A 10364-nucleotide genomic window follows, 5' to 3' on the forward strand; every position below is an offset into this window, starting at 1 on the left:
GAAGCTCAAGACAGCTCTGACTACAGCACCGGTGTTGGTTCTGCCCACAGGTTCAAGGCCTTATACAGTTTATTGTGATGTTTCTCGTATTGGACTTGGTGCACTATTGATGCAGGATGGCAAGGTCTTGCCTATGTTTCGCGGCAGTTGAAGATTCATGAGAAGAACTACCTGGTTCATGATTTAGAGTTGGCAGCCATTGTCCACGCATTGAAGATTCGGAGGCATTATCTGTATGGTGTGGCATGTGAGGTTTTCACGGATCACAAGAGTTCAGTATTTGTTCAAGCAAAAGGAGTTGAATTTGAGGCAGAAGAGGTGGTTGGAGTTGTTGAAGGACTATGATATCACCGTCTTATATCATCCGGGAAAGGCCAATTTGGTGGCCGACGCTTTGAGTAGAAAGTCAGCCAGTATGGGCAGTCTTGCTTATATTCCGGTCGGTGAGAGGCCGCTTACCTTGGATGTTCAGTCTTTGGCCAATCAGTTCGTGAGGTTGGATGTTTTTGAGCCCAGCCGTGTGTTAGCTTTCTCAGTCGCTCGTTCTTCATTATTGGAGCGTATCCGAGATCGGCAGTATGATGACCCCCCATTTGTGTGTCCTTAGAGACACGATGCAGCGCGGAGGTGCCAAGCAGGTTACCTTAGGTGATGATGGAGTTTTGAGATTGCAGGGCCGGGTTTGTGTGCCTAATGTGGATGGTCTTCGAGAGTTGATTTTAGAGGAGGCTCATAGCTCCCAATACTCTATTCATCCGGGTGCCGCGAAGATGTATCAGGATTTGCAGCAACATTATTGGTGGCAGAGAATGAAGAAGGATATCGTTGCATACGTGGCTCGGTGTTTGAAATGTCAGCAGGTTAAGTACGAGCATTAGAGGCCCGGTGGTTTATTTTAGAGGATTGAGCTTTCGAGTGGAAGTGGGAGCGGATCACTATGGATTTTGTTGTTGGACTCCCACAGACTCGGAAGAAGTTCGACGCAGTATGGGTCATTGTTGATAGGCTGACCAAGTCAGCACATTTCATTCCTGTGGCAGTCGCCTATTCTTCTGAGAGGCTAGCTGAGATCTATATCCGGGAGATTGTTCGCTTTCATGGTGTTCCCGTGTCTATCATTTCGGACCGAGGTACGCAGTTTACCTCGCACTTCTGGAGAGCAGTTCAGCGAGAATTGGGCACACGGGTTGAGTTGAGCACATCATTTTATCCCCAGACGGATGGGCAGTCCGAGCGGACTATTCAGATTTTGGAGGATATGCTCCGAGCTTGTGTTATTGACTTTGGAGGCTCGTGGGATCAGTTTTTTTCCTTTAGCGGAGTTCACCTACAACAATAGCTACCAGTCGAGTATTCAGATGGCTCCTTATGAGGCCTTATATGGTCAGCAGTGTCGGTCTCCGGTTGGATGGTTTGAGCCGGGGGAGGCTCAGTTGTTGGGTACGGATCTGGTTCAGGATGCTTTGGACAAGGTCAGGATCATTCAGGATAGGCTTCGTTCGGCTCAGTCCAGGCAAAAGAGTTATGCCGACCGCAAGGTTCGAGATTTTGTTTTCATGGTCGGTGAGCGGGTATTGCTTCGAGTGTCGCCTATGAAGGGCGTGATGAGATTTGGGAAGAAGGACAAGCTTAGCCCTAGGTACATTGGTCCGTTTGAGATTCTTGATCGAGTGGGAGAGGTGGCTTATAGGCTTGCATTGCCACCGAGCTTATCAGCCGTGCATCGAGTGTTTTATATGTCCATGCTTCAGAGGTATCACAGCGATCCATCCCACGTGTTAGATTACAGCATTGTCCAGCCGGACAAGGACTTGTCTTATAAGGAGGAGCCGGTAGCTATTCTAGGCCGGCAGGTTCATCAGTTGAGATCGAAGAGTTTTCCTTCTGTTCGTGTTCAGTGGAGAGGTCAGCCTCCTGAGGCCTCAACCTGGGAGTCCGAGTCCGATATGTGAAGCCGTTATCCCCATCTATTCCCCGACTCAGGTACTTCCTTCTTCTGTCCGTTCGAGGATGAACAATTATTTTAGAGGTAGAGAATGTGATGACCCAAAAGGTCATCACTTGCTTTTAAATTGAATTCTGTGTTCCGAGGCCTTAAAAATCCTCTTTTATCTTCACCTGGATTTGCGTGCGCAGTCGGGGCGTGTAGCCGGGAAGCTGTTATGTGAAAAATCTGTGAAATACTGAAATTTTGACTTAAAATGCATTTAAGTTGACTTCGGTCAACATTTTTGGTAAAGGGACCCGGACCCGTGATTTGACGGTCCTGGAGGGTCCGTAGAAAAATATGGGACTTGGGCGTATGCCCGGAATCGAATTCCGAGGTCCCAAGCCCGAGAAATGAATTTTTAAAGGAAATTGTTTTCTGAAATTGTTTAAGGAAATTTGAAATGAAATTTGATTAGAACATGGTGGTATCGTGCCCGTATTTTGGTTCCGACGCCCGGTACAAGTCTTATATATGATTTAAGACATTTCTGTAAAATTTGGTGAAAACGGATGACGTTTGACGTGATTCGGACCTAAATTGCTAAAGTTGATGTTTTATGAAGTTTGAGAAAAATTCTTTGATTTTGAGGTTTAATTCGTTGTTATTGAGGTTATTTTGGCGATTTGATCGCACGGATAAGTTCGTATGATGTTGTTGAGTTAGTACGTGTGTTTGGTTAGGAGCCCCGAGGGCTCGGGAGTGTTTCGGATGTGTTTCGGGAAGTTTTGGACTTAAGAAAAATTGCAGAAACAACTGATCTGGTATACTGATGCTTTCTTCTACGCGTTCGCGGGAGAACCCACGCGAACGCGATGCATTAATTTTTACTGAAGGAAAATCCTTCTGCGCGAACGCGTAGTTCAGGTCGCGAACGCGAGGAAGTGGGGGTTTATCCCTTCGCGAACGCGGTCCTGGCCACGCGAACGCGAAGGCCAAGTAGCCTGGGCAGGGGGTGGGGCAATTACCCTACGCGAACGCGACATCTTGAACGCGAACGCGAGGCTCGAGGAGTTTCTACTCCGCGAACGCGAAGGCTTATCCAGCCTAACCCATCGCGAATGCGAAGGGTGTGTTGCAAACGCGAAGAACATTTTTGCCTAGTGATTTTTAAAAGACCAAAACAGAACACTTACGGGATTTTTATAAAATTTCACAAACCTCTTCTTCTCCAAAGCTCTTAGGCGATTTTTGAAGAATTTCCTCACCATAATCTCTTGGGCAAGTAATCTTTAACTTGTTTCCTTCCATTTTTTTTAGCAACACCCACTAGATTTCTAGGCCTAAAACATGTGATTAAGGATAGAAAATTAGGAATTTGGGTAGAATTAGGGCTTTTTGAATAATTGCGATTTAGACCTCGTTTTGGGGTCGAATTCTGGAACTAATTATATATTTGGGCTCGTGGGTGAATGGGGGATCGGATTTTGGTTCCAACTTCGTGTTTTGACCAAGCGGGCCCAAGGTCGATTTTTGGATTTTTGGAACGAATGATTAAAAAGCTATAATTAAGCATTGGAATTGGATTGTTTAGCATTTATTGATGTTATTAAGTCGATTATGTATAGATACAATTGATTTGGAGCCGAATTCGAAAGGAAAGGCGGTATTTGAGGATTGAGTTGGCCGTCAAAGTTTGAGGTAAGTGTCTGGTCTAACCTTAGCTTGAGGGATTAGGAGTTGTGTCCTATTTGCTAATTGCTTCTTGTTAAGTACGACGTATAGGCATGGTGACGAGTATCTATACGTTGGTGTCGAGCATGACCGTGAGTCTTATATTGTGATTTACATGATTTCGTTGTATTATTCATGCCTTGGTGAAAATTTCTATTTGTTGTGTAAAGTTGTGAAAAGAATTGTGACCTATGAACATTGAGGAGCGTTGGCTCCAGTTGTATAACGAATTGTGGTAGTATAAGTGAAAATTGAACCTCTAGAGCAGTGGCTCGAGTTGTGAAGCGAATTGTGAAGTGAAAGTGAGGAAGAGAAGAGATCATTATGTTGCCACCCTTGTCGGGCTGTTGTTGAGTTGTGGGTCCCTTGCATTGTGTTCTTAATTGATATTACGAATACTTAGGTTGATGATCCTTTGTGTTAGGTAAGGATTATGGTTATAGCTGAGGTAGTTAGATGCTGGAACAAGTCTGGGTATGGCCGAGGTAGTTAGGTGTTGTAACAAGTCTAGTTATAGCTGATGTAGTTAGGTGTTGTAACAAGTTTAGTCATAGCCGAGGTAGTTAGATGTTGGAACAAGTTTGGGTATAGCTGAGTAGGAGTTGAGTTAGGATTGGTTATAGCTGATTCTCCCTTGCCGGGATGTTTGTCTTGATATCGTTGTTCCCTTATCGGGGAGTTATTATATTGCTTTTGTTCCCTTGCCGGTGTGAGCACGTGATTTTTGCCTCACTTTAACTACTCCTATAAAATTCATAAAATTAGGATTTTTCTTTGATTTTTAGAAGTTAATTGTATTTTTGTGTGCATTTTTAGTTGGCATAATTCATAAAGAAAAAAAAAAATACAAAAATAGTACATTTGCATCTAAAATTTGATTTTTATATTTTTAGTTTTACTAGTTAATTAATATTACTAAATAAGAGAAAATAACAAAAATAGCCTTTTTACAATTTTAAATTTTACATTTTTGATTAGGAATTAGTTAATTAGTCTCACCTTAGATTTGATTTGGGTCTTATTTTAGGAGAAGTTATTTTACATAATAAAATCAGAAAATTCAAAAAGAAAAAATAATAATAATAATAAGTAAAGTACAAATAAATAAAAAGGGATTAAAAGAAAATTGGAATGAAGAAAAATGAAAAGGAGGAAATCAGACTTTTGGGCTAAAACAATTTATTCCCCTCAGCCCAATTGAAAATCCGCCCAAACCAAGCCCAAAATCCGCACCCATACCCGGTCCAGCACCCATGCCTTTGAGACCAGCGAAACGACGTAGTATAAGAGGAATACTACGTCGTTTTGAGTCAAGAAATAGCAAATTAATCTGGACCCTTCATCCTTCCCAATCCAACGGCCCTGAGTTGATCTTGGTTTTAAAATAAAATTGTCCGAACATTGTCTCAACCCTAGAGACAGACCCTCCTTCCTCGTACTCGTCGTTCCCCGCCGGCTCTGCCTTACGCCGCCGCCGGAAATCGCCTCACGGCGGCGGCCGGCGTCCAATAACGCTCAAATTCACACCATTAAATCCTCCTTCCCTCCTCATTCCCTATCTTCCATTGGTTTCCTTCGAATCCCACCCCATCTCATCGAATCTTGAATCTAATATTTTCCGGCCATGACTCAAAGTAGCCCAAACACCACCAAACTTACACCATAGGACCATCACCACTTCCTCTATCAAACCCCCAAGGTCCTGACCCTCGAACATGGCCGAAATTGTTCGAATGCCAGTTTGAAGTTTTCCGGCCAAAACCTTAGTTGCACCAAATAACCCCAAATTGATACCACACGGTCCATGGGCTTCCTTCATGAAGAATTGCTGGGTAATAACACTCAAATCCCACTGGAATGGTCCAAACTTCGAGCCTGATAATGGCCGGTGAGTTCTTTAGGTTTCCTTTTAATTAATCATTTGTGTTACTCAGTCTAGGTCTAGTTCTATTTGTCATTTTGTATTCTGTGCTTAGTCAGTTTGCTCTAGGTCATAATAATCAATTATTGAAGCTGGTTCATCATTGCCGATCTCAGTTTAAATTTAGGTTCAGTTTAATTATTGTGTTGTGATTATTAGCCTTCAGTTCAGTAGATATCCTTTCGCCTTCGATTTGGTATAAGTGATGACTGAGTCCCGTTTTAATATCGGCATCTTGATTTGCCAATTACTAGTTAATAGTTTTAGTTAACATAATTATTTAGTTAGTTAAATTCAGTTAGTGGCAATTAGTTTAGGTGTTTGGGATTGGGTAGAATGTTGTAGTTATAACTAGAATCTTCTAGGACTTTCCACAGGAGGGCCTTAGTGTAAGGGTCAATAAGTTTAGTGTTCTGACTTGTGACACAAGTTACCAAATAGAGGACTGAATTGAAAACTAAAAGAGGGACTGAAGGGAAAACACAAAAGGAGAAGGCTGCCCTCATTGTGCCTATAAAAATGGCACTCTCATGCCTTGATAAAAGAGGAGGAACCCCTGAAAAAATTGTTAAGTTTTGGATAGCCCTCTCGACCCCCCCTCCTCAAAACCCTCTGATCATCCTCAGATTTCAGAAAACAACAGAAAAGTAAAAATTACTGTTCCATTAATCTCCCCTAATCTCATTCTCAAATTTCAGTCATTAACCCCATTTCCTAGCTTGTTAGAGATAAGAAGTAACCTGAACTCATCTGTGTATGCTCACTTTGGATATTCACAAGCTTTTCGAGTCATGTGTGCATGAGATTTACTTAGTCCAAGTTGATTTGTTGGTTGTTCACTGGGGATGGCAGTCCTGGGTTCATTTTTAGCTGTTTGGTGCTGTTTGGGTTAATCTGTGAACTCTATTGGCTCTCTATTTCATTTTGAGTTGTTGGGTCTGTGCTGGACTGTTGTTGAGATTTTAAACTGGTTTCCTGAGCTGTTGCTGAAGTTGTTCCTGCTGCTAATCTTTCCCTCTTCTTATTTGCAATTACCAGGTACATTTTATTGCCTCAAGTGGTCTGGAGATTTGAATCAATATGTACGAACGACTTGTTTGAATTAAATGATGAAGAAATGCTTGGTTTTCACATGAATTTTTTCTATAGATGTCATTAGCTTTAATACTTAGTTGTGATACTCGTTTGAACAAGTACTTATCTGTATTAATCAGGACTATATGGACTATACTGGACTGCTGGATTTTCATACAATTATATGGCTGTCCTGTTGAATAATGTTAGATTTAATTAGTTTTGGTTTATTATCATACTCGAAATCTAAGCTTAGAGTATAATAGTGCCTTGATAGTGTAGTTTAGTTTTACTAAAGGTATCAGAATATATTATCATGATTTGAATTAACATGTTCGTCATATTATTTGTTGAAATCAGAAACGAACACCAGTAATTACTTCTAGTTTCCTAGACCGTGGCTGATTTTATTTTTGGAAAAGTATTAGCTAAATTTAGAGGATTTTCGAAACTCTGGAGTTATTAATATACAAACAAATTAAAATATGTACCAGTCAAATCTGTTCAAGTCCAGTTGTGATCAAAATCAATGCTGCAAAGCTCACATGAAATCGTGTGTTAAGTTTGGGGCTTGTTCTGGAGCCCAGCAAATAGTTTTGTCACTTGAAAATTAGGCCCAGCTCAGGCTCATCTGGGCCTAAAGTTTGAGTATGGTATGTCCAGCGGTAATACTAGATTGCCTCATATCTGGGCCAGTCATCAGGCCCAATCTGTTAAGGACTTTGAACGTTTTGTATGTTATTAAATTATTGGTTAAATTCCATAGTGTAGTTTGGGGCCTTCCAAGCTAAGTAGCACACTTGAATTAAGGGGTTCCCCTCTTGTTTAAGTGTGGATTTGAGTTTGAGACCCGAATTTCTTAAAGGTTAATTAGTTAATTAATTTGATCCTTAGAGACACTTTTTTTTTAATAGAAAATCGTAGTTCCTTTAGGTTGGCCTTTAAAATAAAAACGAGGTGCGCCGCGCCAAATGAAATTCAATAAATTGCGTGGCCCTCTTTAAATGTGTATACCTAAAATACTTAGAACTCGAGGCGTGCCATTTAGCAAAATTCCATGGCCCTCGCAAAGTTAACAACGCTAGCCACTTTAGGCACGCTTTCTAATAATTTTACTTTCCTAAACTCGGGTGCGCATTTCATGCAACCCAAATCCAATCCCAAAACGTTGAATAAGAGGTGTTTAGGATCCGGGTGCATTTCATGTGACGTGATCCCAAAACACGCTCTTAAACGGCGTTCACTTTCGTAAAAACAAAAATAAACTAAAAGCGGTAAATAATCTTAAAATTGCACTATAGGTTTAAATATGTATAAAAACCAGATTTTAGCCATTTATGATAATTTAAGCGACCGTGCTAGAACCACGGGATCTGGGGGTGCCTAACACCTTCCCTCGGGTCAACAGAATTCCTTACACAGAATCTCTGGTTCGCAGACTCCAATTGGGAAGTCGAATTTTTTCTCGATTTGGGATTTAAATTAAACCGGTGACTTGGGACACCAAAAGCCAATCCTATCCCAAGTGGCGACTCTAAAAATAAATAAACAATCCCATTTCGAATAATGTCACTTTAAATGGAAAAACTCCCTTATACATTATCCTTCGGGGTAGGTGTATAAAAAGGAGGTGTGACAGCCGGGATTCCTTGTGATTATGTGTTGGCTTGTAAATGGGAGCGGGTGGTACGCCAACCACGAGATATAATGAAATGGGATCGGGTGGTACGCCTACCACGAGATATAATGAAATGGGATCGGGTGGTACGCCTACCACGAGATATAATGAAATGGGATCGGGTGGACGCCTACCACGAGATATGAGAAACGGGATCAGGTGGTACGCCTACCACGAGATGTGGACCGAGAGTGAAATCTGCCTTTGTTTTTCCTTATTCTTGTTAGAAGTTAAATTTTGGTTTCTTGATAATTCTCTTGAGATTCTGTTTTATCTGTTATTTCCCTGAAGCATGTTTCCCCTTCCCAGCTTTAATTGTTTGTTCTAGTTTATTTTTCCGCTGTATATACATATATATATATAACTGCACAGGTTTATCTGGAGTCTGGTCCTAGCCTCGTCACTACCTCGCCGGGGTTAGGCCAGGCACTTACCAGCACATGGGGTCGGTTGTGCTGATACTACACTCTGCACTCTTTTGTGCAGACCCCAGTGTTGTAGACTTTGGACCGCAGTGGGATTGCTGATTCTTGCTCATCAGGCGACCCGAGGTAGTCCTACAGGCGTCCGTAGGCCTTGGCGTCTCCTTCCATCTACTATCCCTGTTTCTTTCATGTATTTCCAGAGACAGTATTGTATTTATTTCCTTCATACCTTTATTTGTAGTATTCTTAGACCGTCTGTGACACTGTGACACCAGTTCTGGGTAGTCGAGACTCAAACAGTTGTATTAGATATTCATGTTCAGATAGCTTATTGTTTCTTTCTTCCGCTTATGTTAAATTCCGCTGCTTAAATGTTATTATTTCGAAATTGTTAATGAATATAAAATGGGTCAAAAGGTAAATTGTGCAATTAATTGGCTTGCCTAGCTCGTATTAGTAGGCGCCATCACGACCCCCGAAGGTGGGAATCCGGGTCTTGACATTACCAAACGCGTAGATAAGTCAAAAAGTGATTATAGGTCAGTTTGACCAGCTTATAAGCTTAGCCAAATACCCTCTTAGTCTATTATCTTTGAGTTTAGGTTGAAACTCATCACGCTCTTTTACTTAGAGCATCAAGGGGTCGTTTGGTTAGGTGTATACGAATAGTAATGAATAAGGTGTATTAGTAATGCTTTAGTTAGTAATGCAAGCATTAGTTATGGAGAGATTATTTCATACTCACTGTTTGGTATGGTGTATTAAAAGTTAAAATACATTGCATAATTTTTAAAAAAATTAGTTGTTTACAAAAATGCCCTCAATATTCTTTAGCTTTATGGGACTTTAAGGATAATATTGTCTTTGACTATGTTAATGCAATGCATTAATAGCCTTGGTATTGCTAATACCATGGTTTGATATGTATTAGTTATACATATGATAATACCAAATAGATTGTATAACTAATACTTGCATTAATAATACATAGGTTGAAAAAGTGTACCAAACAAGGGATACCAAAAGCTAATGCATGCATTATTTTCTCTTATGCATTCTACCAAACAATACCTAATAGTTCACAAAGTTTACTAAAGTAGTGCACTTTTAATACTTGTTTGGATGGTTGTTATCCTTTGTATTGTATTATTATTTTAAATATAATATTTATTTTGATTGTTACTTAAATTTTATTGTATCGTATTATCAGGGGCGGAGCTAGAATGCCATAAGCGGGTTCGGCCGAAACCAATAGCTTTGGTTCAAACCCTGTATTTATCTTAAAAAATTCATTGAATATGTGTAAATTATTTATTTAGAACCCAGTAACTCAAAACGATTAGAATCGCGATCCCATAAATTTAAAATCTTAGCTTCGCCTCTGCGTATTATTAAATTAATCATTACGTAGCAACAAGAGAAAAATCTATTTTATATTACGACCGACTTAATGAGATTAGATCGTTATATTATTTGTGTTTCTTACTATATCCTTATTTATTATTTCAAAATACTATTTTTTCCTTTATCCTATTCTTCTCTTTAACTCAGTCCTTCACTCTACTCCACCTGACATTTCAAGTTCTTTTTAGCATGAAAAGGTAC

Source organism: Nicotiana attenuata, unplaced genomic scaffold, assembly GCF_001879085.1.
Source record: "Nicotiana attenuata strain UT unplaced genomic scaffold, NIATTr2, whole genome shotgun sequence".
NCBI lineage: Eukaryota > Viridiplantae > Streptophyta > Magnoliopsida > Solanales > Solanaceae > Nicotiana > Nicotiana attenuata.